Below are 12,542 nucleotides of genomic sequence, written 5' to 3'. Positions count from 1 at the left end.
GAGGTATGGATAGAAATTCTTTTTTTTTTTTCTGCATATGGGTAGCCAGTTGTACATCACCATTTGTTTAAAAGACTATTCTTTCTCTATTGAATTGCCTTTGCTCTTTGGCCATTATAAATAAAGCTGCTATAAACATTGGTGTACAAAGTCTGTGTGGACAATTGACTATATATTTGTGGGACTTTCTGGACTCTGTTTAGTTACATTGACCTATTTGTGTTTATGCCAATGCCACAATATCTTGATCACTGTAGCTTTACAGTATGTCTTGAAGTCAAGTAGGGTAAGGTGCCAACTTTGTTCCTCTGTCATTTTCTACAAAAAAAAAAAAAAAGTCTGCTGAGATTTTAATTGGGATTGCATTGAATATAGATCAGTTTGGAGATAAATTGACATCTTAACAATATTGAATTTTTTCATCTATAAACATGGTGTATCTCTCTATTTATTTAGGTCTTTAATTTCTCTCAGTAATACTTTGTGGAAAAACTTTAATTTTTGAGAGCTCACTCAGTGTCAAACTAACCACACACTCTGAGCCAGAAAGGTGTAGACTCAAGTCAAGACTACCTGGGTTCAAATCCTAAAATTTACTATCTGTATTTATTGAGCAAGTTACTTAACCTTTTGGTGACCCAGTGTCCTAATCTGAAAAGTGTGAGTAATAATAGTAAATTCCTCATGGTATTATGAAGAGTAAATGAGATAATACCTACAAGGTACTTAGTATAGCAGCTAGCAAACAGTAAGTGCACAATAAGTTAAGTGCACACTAAGTGCCTATTAGTACTATCTACTAGGCTCTCACAGCCATTATCCCATTTCCTCATATCTTAATTCCTCATACATCTCTTTTTTTTAGATCCAATCTTTGATGACACATTCTTAGCATTTCAAACATTCCCTTTAACGTTGAGCCTGCCTTTACACTAAAAACAATTTACTAGCCTAACTTCCATGGAGGCTGAAGACTCATTGCTTTTTCACTATATCTGTTTATTTTCCACAGTAGATCAGGACTTTTATTTTTCTGTTTACCACTAATTCTTATAAAATATTATAAAATTGCAAAATGCAATAAAACTATGGTTTTCCATTTTTTATGTGCAGAATCTTTTCTTCGAGTGAGCGTCTCACAGAAGCTCAATATGTAACTGATTGAAGTTCTGCTTTTGCTGAAGCAGAATGTATATGTATTTATGTAGTGCTCACACCCTTCCCCTTATCTTTTCCTACACCAAAAAAAAAATTCCCTCAAACACTTCCAGTGTTCCCAGGAGCACGGCTTAAAAACTACTGGGGAAAACAAAAATCTCCTCAAAACCCACTTAAATTTTATAATTACATAACAGCTCTAAAAGCAAAGAAGATAACACTGCAGAAACGAAACTGTTGGCTGTTAGGAAGCATCACCATGTAACTACATAACATGAGAATAATTACTCTACTGATGTTAAAATAACTACTATTTTTATTTGTTGAGAAGATTATTCCTCTACTGAATTGCCTTTGCACTTTTGTCAAAAATCAGTTGACTTTTAAAAAGGTGATTGAGGGTGCAAATATATAATGTGCAAAAGTGCTAGTGTTGAAAGCTGAGCATAGAAAAGTTGAGGACCTCTGTTATTCATCCAGTATGGCCGCTGGGGACAGAGGCTTAGAATTCCGCTGCCCAGGTCTGAGGACTTTCCTTCTCTGTCCCTCTGTTCTGTTGGCATGACATGCAACCTCAGTGCCACCAGCTTCCAATGCTTTTACCTTCCAACTCTAGCATAGTCCAAATGTTCCCTGCCTTCTGTATGAAGGTCATAGTTTTCTGGTTACTCCTGCTCCCCCATTTCTCTATCTTTAAACACAACTAAGTTGCAAAGCCCAGATTGGACCTGTCTAATTCCTAATTTTGTCTTCTTTATTCCTTGTCCAGCTGCCAACCAAGGTGTCAGTCTGTGTATTTCTAAGGGCACCTATCCCTAGCAAAAGAATTAACACCAGTCACTTCTTTGGGACAGTCCTTCCTGCTGGGTAAATTAACTCAGAAAGCCAAAGTATATAAAACTAAGTGTTGTTTAATCAGCAAAAGATTAGGGATGAAGTAGTAAATTACCCTTCTCTACTCTAGGGATGATTTTATCTAGGAAAGATCATCATTTCTGTATGTACACAACACATCCTCTATGACTCTATAAGCAGGATACACACCCGCTAACCTTTCTAAATTCTCATTTTAAAAAACAATGCATTTGCTATGTTTGTACCTGGAACATTTCTGGAAGGATCCCCAAGGAACTGGCAAGGAACAGGGGTTGCCTCCAGGGAGAGCTAGGTGACTGGAAAACAGCTGGAAGGGAGATTTATTTTTCAGTGCTGTGACAATGGTCTAAGCCACCATCGCTTCTCACCTAGATTACAGCAGTGACCTTGCAACTGGTGTTCTGGCCCTTCTTCTTGCCTCCCACAGTTCATTAACCATATAGCAGCAAGATTATTTTAAAAAATAAAACCGATGCTGTTACCCCCCCACTGAAATCCTTACAATGGCTTCCTGAAATTAAAATAAAATCCCAGCTCCTTCCTGTGGACAAGCCTCTGCAGGACCTGGCTTCTTCCTTCCCCTTTGACCTCCTACCCATTATTCTCTCTGCTCCAGCCACATGGGCCTCCTTTCTGTTCCTCAGACACTCTAAGATCATTCCTCCCTCAGGGCCTGTGTCCTTGCTGGTTGCTCTTCCAGAAATGTGCTTCCCTCAGATCAACACACAACTGGCTCTTCTTTGCCATCATTCAATGCCTGGTGTGATGTCACCTCAGAGAATCCCCCTCTGACCATTCCATCTAAAGTAGCTCTCCCCATGCACACCAACAATCACTTCCCCGATACTTTGTTTTGTTTTCATCATGCCACTTACTATTAAAGTTTTTTCCTGAGTGGTCTATTGACCTTCTACCCTCCTTAGAATGCAAGCTCGTTGAGGGTAGGGGTCTGTCTCTTGTTTAATGGCTATGTCCACAGTGTTTAAAACAGTGTATGGCACTGAATGAATGAGTGTGTGTATGACGTCGGGTAGGAAAGTCTCAGGTGGTGGGCTGCTCTATTAGTTTCCTATAGTTGCTGTAACGAATTATTACAAACTCAGCGGCTTAACGCAACATAAGTTTAATATCTTACAGTTCTAGAGATCTGAAGTCTGAAATAGATCTCACTGGTTTGAAATAAAGATGTCGGCAAAGCTGGGTTCTTTCTGGAGGCTCTAGGGGATAATATGTTTCCTTCCCATTTTTAGTTGCAAGAAGCTCTCTGCATTCCTGAGCATGTGGCCTCTTCCTCCACCTTCAAAGTCAGCAGCATGGTATCCTCAAATTTCCCTGTCAGATGTGGTGCTTCCTTCTTAAAATGACTCTCATCTCGGAAGCTAAGCAGGGTCAAGCCTGGTTAGTACTTGGATGGGAGACCACCTAGGAAGACCAGGTGCTGTAGGCATAAAAAAAAACGACTCTTGTGATTTCATTGGGTCAATCCAGATAATGCTGGAAAATTTTCCCATCTTAAGGTTCTCAACTTAATCACATCTGCAAAGTCCCTTTTACCATGTCGGGTAACATATATTTACAGGTCTCATGGGTTAGAATTTGGACATCTTCAGGGTCCATTAATCTGCCTATCATAGGTATAAACCTCTGTCCTGGAATCTATCCTGGTCAGCCTAACTTAAGCACTTACATCCACCCTGAAAACTTCTCAGACCCTGTCCCCTGTAGAAACAGATAGCTAGTCCTACTTTTGTGCCTGCATGGTATTGTAAGAGCATTAATTGCATTTCACAGAAAATTAACCTATCTACCTGCCTGTTCCTCCACTAGGCTGTTAGCCTTTTAGGGAAAGATCTAATGTTTATTTGTCTTTGTATCTTCAATACCTAAAATGCCGATTGATTGGTTGATTGAATCACTCATTTATTTTAAAAAATATTTTTTGAAGGCCTACTATGCTCCAGGTACTGGGGATGTAGTGTTAAACAAACATAGATATAGTCTTTGCCCTCAAAGAGCTTACAATCTATCTGGAAAGAGATAATTAAACCATCAGTAACCATAAAAGGAGACTAATGATTGGGTAGGTGCGATGGGAGAGCAGAGTGGGAGCATCTGCACTTATTTGGAGGTATCAGAGAGGGCTTCTGAGAGTAATGTTGTCTTGGCTGCTGCCCAAAGATGAGAAGGAATTAGCCATGAGTGTAACCTGAGGGAGTAGCAGGCAGCCCCACAACAAAAAACAAAATACATATGGCCACTATCATCATTACCGTTTAATATATAGTTTCTTTTCTGCAAATAGGTTGTAAGTTTTTTGAAGTCAGAACCTTAAAAATGTTTGTTTAGCATGGTATCCCCAGTACTTTGAATATAGTTGGCTGTCAATAAATATTTTTTGAATGAATTCTGAATTCAAAATTTTTTTGCAAATGCTATCCCCATTCTCCTCCCATTTTTTATGACTATAATATCCCCATTGTCATCATATGGCCAATACATACTACGCTTTCTCTTTTAACCTTCATTTAGTCCCAGTTCTTTAAGTATCTAATTTACAGTGCTCACTCACAGCCTTCATGTTGATGTCTCTCTGAGCAGTTTGGTTGTCTGAAGTGCATTCTGTAGTGGATTTCTTAGGAAGTGCTCATGGGAACAATATTCTTTGAATTCCTGCCTATTGATAACAATGTGTCTGTGTCCATTATAGTTGAAAGTTAGTTTGCTTTGGCTCATATGTTTTTAATTATTTAAAATATGTCAACTTCATTTTCTTGTTGCATAAAAGCGTTGCTATCAAAAAAGTCTAACAATGATCTAATTTGTCCTGTCTGTATAAGTCATATGTTCTTTTTGTCTGGTCAAAGGATTTATTTTTTCTTTAATGTCTAATTATTAGAATATGTTATGGTGATAATCATTCTAGGTCAATATTTTTAGTTACCTTTTATATTCTTTTACTATGCAGTTTTGAAAACATTTTTTAATTTGGGGAAAGTTTTCTTGAGTAGTTTTTGAGTATTTTTTTTTCTGTTCCTTTGTTTTGGTTTTCTTTTTCAGAGATTTCTATTAACCTATTAGTGAAGTCCCTGAAGGCACTCAAAAAAGTTACCTGAGAAACGAAAATGTGAGCCATGGATTTTATATCTTACTTGTCTGTATTTAATATTTGTCACTTTCTCTCAAATCCTCTTACTTTATTTCTTTTTACTTTAGAATTTTTCTTTTTTCATCTTTAATTTCTCTTAAAGCATTATTTGTTGTGTTTATTTCCTCTTGTGTTCCTTTCCTTGAGTTTTAACACTTTGAACATTTTTGAGTTTTTTACAATTCTGATTTGTGTTATGCTTTTATTTCTCATCACTTTATTAATGCCTTTTAGCTCATTTCAAAATAAAATGTTATAAATTTCATCTATTTTGTGAGTATGTCTCTCTGGTATGCTTTCTTTGTCTGTAGGGACGTTTTCCTGTTCTTTATTCTTTTTTTTCTTATAGTAACTTTGCGTAGGATTTAACTTGATACTTTCTGTTGCTCAATTTTACCAGAATTTAATTTTCCTGAAGGATTTGTTCATATAGCCTTTCTATCTTGACAGAGCTCCCTATTCTGTTGCTTTTGAGCAGTGTTCAAAGATATGGTGGCTTGCTCTATGAGATTTCTTGCTTCTGTACCTTCACCCCACTTTTCTCTGGGTCTTCTCTTCCTTTGTCTCTCTTGTCCTTGTCCTGCTCATTTTGATTCCTTTCTTAGCAATTTTTCTTTAGTACGGGGCCTGTCCTGAGAGAGTGCCCTAGATAGTCAGTTGGAGAGTTCAAAGAGGTGAGGTTTCTCCAACCTCTTTAGGCCTTACTGGCACATGTGAGCTCTTGCCTTCACTTGCTACTGGAGGGGGCAAAACCTCTCTTAGTTTCAGCTCTGTTGTCAGATTGGCCTGCCATGCTTCCTATTGGTTATATGAAGCTTCTGTTTTCATATATCTGTAGCACCCTGGTTGCTTCCTCTGCTCTCCCACATAGACGCCCATAACAAGCAGGTCCTGTGACTCTTATTGGTTTGTTCCCACTGTTCATATTTTGGGGTTTGTGGTGATATCTGGTAATCTAGTTTTGCTGCAGATGTTGCCCAGGAATTTTTGGTTTTGCCAACTAGTTGCTCTGTTTTGTTTTTATTTTTGTTTTGGTGGGGATTTGAAAAATCTAAAAACTAGGCTGCTGCTGTTGCTACTATCTCCTACCACCACCACCACACATACCCACCCCGATGTTTCTTGTACTGGACTCTCTGCTTGTGCTGTATTCCTTTTTCTTGTTGTAAATATATGTGTACTTTTCTATTATCTGTTTCTCCCTAAAGAAACATGAAAGCCCAGGAGTAGCGCCTGGCAATATAATAGGAGCTCAATAAGTATTTGAAGGAAAAATGTTCCAGAAAAAGCAGATGTCTGGAGGCTGAGAGGAAAAAAAGTCTCTTTGTGGCAGATACATAAAGTGAAATAGATTATTTGTAAGAGATAAAGCTGGAAGATTGGGCCAGGTCAGTGTAGGGACTTGTAAACCAGTTAAGGAACCTAAACTTTATCCTGAGGGCAATGAAAATTCTTTAAAAGACTTTTTTTGATGTGATCTTACTTATTTTATTTTATTTTTTCTTTAAAATATTTTAAGCAAGGGAATAGTCTGATGAGATTTGGGGTTTTATTTGTTTGTTCTGTTTTGTTTTGAACAAACTATAAACTATATTATAGAGAGTGGACTACAGAAGGTAAACTGGAGACAGGATTAGAATCTATGGAAATAATCCAGCATTGAGAATAAGTGATGAATAAAAAAATTAAATTACAGTAATCTGATTTTCAGAATGCTTGCACAGTGGAAAACACAATCAGAATCCAAAAGGCAATAGAATGGCTAGAAAAAGAATTAATCTCAAAATGATAACTTAGCCAAGATAATTGAAAGCTCATTAATTCAGGCCCTCCATTTAAAACCGATTAACAAGTATAGGATGGTTTAATAATAGCTTGTGTTACCTTCCTTTCGGTCTGTGGTCGGCATTGTTGTAAACAAACAAGTTAAGGGCAAGATTCTTGCCAAGAGAATTAATATACGTAGTGATCATATTAAGCACTCTATGAGCTGAGGTAGCGTCCCAAAACATGTGAAGGAAAATCAGAAAAAGAAGGAAGCGAAAGAGAACGTACCTGGGTTCGACTGAAGTACCAGCCTACTCACCCAGAGAAGCACACTTTGTGAGAACCAGTGGAAAGGGGCCTGAGCTGCTGGACCCCATTCCCTGTGAAGTCACAGCATGATATGTATAAAAAAAAAAAAGATCTCTAATTGAGTAGAAATGTGGTGTCCAAAAAAAAAAAGCTTGTGGGAAGATAAGTCAACAGTAACACTACATGAAGTGACACTATGATGAAATTGACCAAAAGTATTAATTTACCATTTTTAAAAACAAAAATATTTTGTGTTTAAAATTCACATTGATATATAATTCATGTATTATATAATTAACCCATTTAAAGTGTACAGTTCAGTGGATTTTAGTATATTTAGAGATATGTGTGACCATCACTGTGGTCAATTTTAGAACATTTTCATCATCTCAAAAAGAAACCCCATACCCAATAGCTATCACCTTCCTAGCCAGCCTCCCATCACCCCTCTCCCCCAACCCTAGCAACCAGTAATCTGCTTTCTATCTCTATTGGTTATCCTTTTTTGGACTTTCATAATAATGGAATCATATAAAATACAGAGTTTTCTGACTGGCTTAAGCATAATGTTTTCAAGTTTAATCCAAGTTATAGCATGTATCAACACTCTATTCTTTTTATAGGTAAATAATATTCAATTGTATGGCTATACTACATTTTATTTATCCATTTTTCTGTTGATAGACATTTGGATTGTTTCCATTGTATGGGAGACAAAACTTTACCTCTGCCCATCGTAGGTTCTCAGCTGGGGCTTTTAACAAAAAAGATAGATTAACAAGAGAAAAACAAACAAGTTCATTAACACATGCAGTGCACATCACAGGGAAAAAACCTCAACGGAGATTAACTCTAAGTGGTGGCTGAGAACTTTGGCTAATATCGCAACTTCAACAAAGAACAATAAATTTGTGGAGAAATGACAGGACAAAGGAAAATAGTTTTAGGCTTCTAAGGGTGGCAAACTGTGGGAAGGTAAATATATGGGAGGAAATTAATGGAGCAAGGTTTGTTTGCAGATTTCTCTGGTGCTATCTCTGGGCTGATAAGAGTCTAGAGTGTCTCCAGTAAAGGAGAATTTATATCCGGCCTTTAGGCAAAAAAGGAGAGGGGTAAAGAGTACTTTTCATCCGGAACCACCATCTTCCAGTAATTTGCCAAAATGACCAACATAAAGGAAAAGAGGAGTGGCACCTGCTATATGTTCTCTAGGCCTTTTAGAAAACACGGAGTTGTTCCTTGGCCACATACATGTGAAACTACAGGAAATGTAATATTGTGGACACCAAGGGAATGAGCACTGCTCAAAAAGGAATTCCCCACAAATGTTACCATGGCAAAACTGGGAGGCTACTATGTTACCCAGCATTCAGTTGGCATTGCTGTAAATAAGTTAAGGACAAGATTCTTGCCAAGAGAATTAATATACATATTGAGCATTTAAGCACTCTACGAGCTGAGACAGCTTCCCGAGACATGTGAAGGAAAATGATCAGAAAAAGAAGGAAGCCAAAGAGAAAGGTACTTGGGTTCAACTGAATCACCAGAGAAGCACACTTTGTGAGAGTTAACAGAAAGGACCCTGGACTGCTGGAACCCATTCATGGCATGATAGTATAAAAAAATAAGTTAAAAACCTCTGAACCATAAAAAAATTTAAAAAAAATTTTTTTAATTTGAAAAGACTACAAAGGTAGTAGTCCCCATCATATCTTAATTTAATTCACCAATCTGGTCCCTGCAAAAACCTGACAAATCCTGGAGGACGACAGTGAACTACTACAAACTCAACCAAGTAGTAGTCCTAATTGCTGCTGTTTTGCCGAGTGTGGTATCATTGCTAGAGAAGGTTAACAGGGCCTCAGATACATAGTATGCAACCTTTGATCTGGCAAATGCATTCTTTTCCATCCCTATCAGAAAAGAGAACTGAAACAGTTCACATTCACTTGGAAAAGACAACAATGTACACTTACAGCCTTGCTCGAGGGCTCTGTTAACTCTCCTGATCTCTGTCATAAAATAATTTGAAGAGTCCTGAGTAGCTGAGCATCTCTCAAAACATCATTCTATATTATCTGCTATATTGATAACATTACGCAAATTGGACTGGTTGAGCAGGAAGTGGTAAGTATGTGAGATGTCTTGGTAAAACATCTGCTCTCTAGAGGGTGGAATATTTAAAAAAATCTTTTTCCAGAGTTCTCTTCTGAATTAGCTGAAGCATTGTGACTGCTCAGCAATCCAATTTCTCCTTCCGTCCAATTCTGGTTCCTTCCTTTTCAAATGTTGGTCTCAAGAGCACTCACTAATAAACTGCCTGCTCTTTAGAATTGGCTTCCTTGGAAATTCAATCTATGATCAAGGGAAAAGCTTTACCAGGCAAAAAATAAATCAAAAGTAATTTGGAATTTTAGTATGTGATAAAATTCAAGGCAAAAAATTATGGAACAAAGGAGAGAGTGTTACATAATAATAAAACAAACAAGAGAGCAAGAAAACATAACCGTCATAAATGTGCTTGGTAAAATAAGCTAAAATATATATAAATAGCAGTAGTTAACTTTATTGAGTACCTTCTAAGCACCAGATATGCTCTATAGGTTTTACATGTACTAACTCATACTCTTCTCATTTTATAGTTATAAAACAACAATCAACAAATTTAGGAAAGAAAAAAAAATCAACTTGGAACTGGAAATATTTACATAGCTCTCTTAGAAACATAAATCAAGAGGACAAACAATAAGAGATATAGATGATCTGAATAATATAATTGACAAGCTCAATATATTCTATAGGGATAATTCTACATCTAAGAAACATTTTTTCCAGTACATGTGAAACATTTTTAAAAAAATGACTGTACTAAATTACAAGGAAGCCTTAATACCACATTTTAAAGAATTAATATTTTAAAAAGAATTAATATTACAGCCTATATTCTATGACTATATTCTATGACTATAATGAGAAATTACTAATTAAAGCATAGCTTTTTAAATCGCCAACTGTCTGGAAACTAAAAACATACTATTAGTAAAACTTGAGTTAAAACCTTGGTCATCATAGGGTAGTGGAAAATATCCAATGGAGGGCGAGGACCCCCATCGGATGCAAGAATGTTTGCAAATGCAGCTACCACTGCCCCACGCACTGTGCCTTTTTGATACCTCCCTTCCCACCCCTCCCCATCTCCACGTGGACACACCTTGCTCAAAGGCTGCTGACTTGTGGGCCATTCACCTACAACCAAGTCCTGATGGAGCAAGAGGCCCAAGCCAGGGGGATGCAAGACTGACCCATTTCTTAAATGTTACCAGTCCCAGCGACCTTTTGGTGACATTATGGTTAAATTTCCCAATTGAAAACAAGCCAACAGACTCAAACTGGTTGTGTTTAAAAGAAAAAAAAAAAAAGGAAGAGAGAGAAATTACGACAAACTTTTTTTATTTTAATTATTATTTATGCCTACAGCACCTGGTCTTCCCAGGTGGTCTCCCATCCAAGTACTAACCAGGCCCGTCCCTGCTTAGCTTCTGAGATCAGACATCGTGCTTTGTTTAGAGTGGCATGGCCAGAGACCATGGACTGTAGACCCACTGGGGTGTGAACCCAGGATCTTCTGTGTGTAAAGCAGACGTGCCAATTGCTACGCTATGGAACCACGTCCAAGAAATTATGAAAAACTTTAAATAAAAGTTTGTCAAATTTTCTAGGATATAACTAAGGCTTTAATTAGATAAGTAGAATATGAAATACATTAGAAAGAAACAAAAGAAGTTTGGAAACTAATGAACAAAACATTCAACTCAAGAATATATCAATGATTAGAACTGGAGATTTTAACCTACTCTATCAGAAACAGATAAACAATAAGCTGCAACAGAGAAGATTGGAAGGATATAGTTAACAGGGTAAATCTATTAAGTAGGTGGAGAAGAAATAAGAATAAAAGGAATGATATAAGCAATGAGTCAGAGAAGAAACAAAGAGAACTCTAGCTAGAATGAAAAAGACAAAAAAAAAGATTCAAGTAAGCAAAATACAGAATGAAAATCAGACACAGACACTACAGATTTAAAAATAAACAGTATTATGAATAACCATATACTAATGAATTTATAAACCTAGATGAAATAGATAAATTTCTGGGAAAATACAAACTGCAAAATTGGTCAAGAAGAAATTCAAAACTTGAAAATACTAATAAGCATTAAATTAAAATGTTAATCACTTTCCTACTCAAAAAGTCTCCACCCAGATGATTTTACAGATATGTTCTACTGACTTTAGTCAAGTTCAAGAACAGTTTCTATTCAAGGATGGTCTCTTACTACTTTATGCAAGTTTTTCATAAACAAGAAAGAGTGTGCTGAAATTATTTTTTAATACACTTTGATTAACTAGTATTCTACTTAAGATATTTGTATAGACATATATATATAAGTGAGATGGATCAATAACATTCATTTCATGCATTTTCATTATCCAGCTTTAGAATCAAGATAACTACTATTGATTAATATTGTTGTTGTACTCATAAATCTTTTTTTAATGTTCTTATTACTTCTAATTGTATATGTGTTTTTTGCATTAATCACTGTTGCAGGGGCTATATGTTATATAAAACTTACTTGACATATACATTGTTCTTCGTCTAAGTATTTATTTGACAAGTTCCAGTTAAAAGGTTTGTAAAATATCTCTCCTGAAATTTTCTCCCCTAAAAATAAACACAGTCATTTTTACTATATAGTACTTGTATTTTTCAGTATTAAAAATCTACTACTAACAAATGGTGCTCGAACAACTGGATATATACGTGTTGGGGTGGGGCAGGGGGAGATTCTAGAGATTAGGAGAGAGGGATTACCAAAGGGCAGGAGGAAATGTTCCTGGGTGATGGATAAGTTCATCATCTTGATTGGGTTATATACCTATGTCAAAACTCATCAAATTGTAGACTTTAAAGACATGCAGTTTATTGTTTATCAGTTATATCTCAATTATACCTCAATAAATGTACTGCAAGAGTGGGCAAGAAAGTCTTTAAAAACTATCAAGATCACAAACCATTTAGTAAAATTGACTAATTAGATTATACCAAAATTAAGGACTTTTGTTCAATAAATAAGATTATTGATAGAGTTAATGCTGAAAGTTGAGAAGAAATATTTGCAATGTCTAAAACCAACAAGGTGGGGGGGACATTTGAGATCTTTCTCTCTGGCATGTCATCAGTTTAGCTCAAAATCTTACCAAAATTCTAAAACAAACAAACAAA

Source organism: Pteropus vampyrus, unplaced genomic scaffold, assembly GCF_000151845.1.
Source record: "Pteropus vampyrus isolate Shadow unplaced genomic scaffold, Pvam_2.0 Scaffold276, whole genome shotgun sequence".
In the NCBI taxonomy this organism is placed as follows: domain Eukaryota; kingdom Metazoa; phylum Chordata; class Mammalia; order Chiroptera; family Pteropodidae; genus Pteropus; species Pteropus vampyrus.
This window is presented reverse-complemented; position numbering follows the sequence as displayed.